This window comes from Scyliorhinus torazame, chromosome 24 (genome assembly GCF_047496885.1).
Source record: "Scyliorhinus torazame isolate Kashiwa2021f chromosome 24, sScyTor2.1, whole genome shotgun sequence".
In the NCBI taxonomy this organism is placed as follows: Eukaryota; Metazoa; Chordata; class Chondrichthyes; order Carcharhiniformes; family Scyliorhinidae; genus Scyliorhinus; species Scyliorhinus torazame.
This window is the reverse complement of record NC_092730.1, coordinates 52,983,760-52,984,555: the sequence shown is the minus strand read 5'-3', so window position 1 is coordinate 52,984,555 and position 796 is coordinate 52,983,760. Positions and strand designations below refer to the sequence as shown.

Here is a 796-nt window from a genome sequence, read left to right as displayed (position 1 = left end):
CAGATTTATTAAATCATGTCACGAAAGATGAGTTCAGGCCTCTGGATTCCCAGTCCAGGAACATAACGTTGTGTTCCTGTTACCAAAACAGTTCGTTCAGCTCAACATTCTCAATACTGAGAAGGCGTGGCGCCAAATCGAATGTTTTTTTCCCACGCAGATTCAATCCCTTCTCACAGAAAGACTGGGAGACCGTTCATCGCAATACTGCAATCCCGCGTGTCTGGTTTTACAATGCTTTATATAGAACGAATTGGCTGTACCGATATCAGCTGCGATGGCCGAGTGGTTAAGGCGTTGGACTCGAAATCCAATGAGGTTTCCGTGTACGTTCGAACCCTACTCGCAGCGAAATAATGGTATTGTTGGAGCTATTTGTTCGAAAAATGCGGTGTTATATCATTTAAGCATCAATTTGTTTCATCATTCAATGTATTCTGATGAAATGTCATTACATAAGAATATTCTTGTGCTCTGAAGCTGTTTTTCTCATTCTGCTTTCGCTCTGAATTTTCTTATTTGTCAGGACGAGATCACCACCTCAGTAACGTTCATGTTAACTTCATCACGAACCAGAATTGTGAAAATGTCTGACAACAAAGCAATGTGAAATTTATTTTTGTCACATCTTTTGCCAGAATTTATCATATGTCAGATCTTTTAATGTCTCTTATTTTCAAACTGACCAGCCGAACTGAAAGTTCGAAATAAAGCAGCGCAACAAATTGAAGGCTGGTCAACAGCCGGAAAGGCTGTGGGACTGTGTTCTCTGCTGTGAAATTGTGCTCTCTGCTGT

General features: G+C 40.8%; 1 non-coding gene across 1 annotated transcript; it reads left to right on the top strand.

Moving 5' to 3' along the window:
* The first annotated feature begins 271 nt into the window (after window positions 1–271).
* trnas-cga (transfer RNA serine (anticodon CGA)) lies at window positions 272–351 on the top strand. Its single transcript has one exon. It is a non-coding gene; the product is annotated as a tRNA-Ser (tRNA).
* The last annotated feature ends 445 nt before the right edge of the window (window positions 352–796 follow it).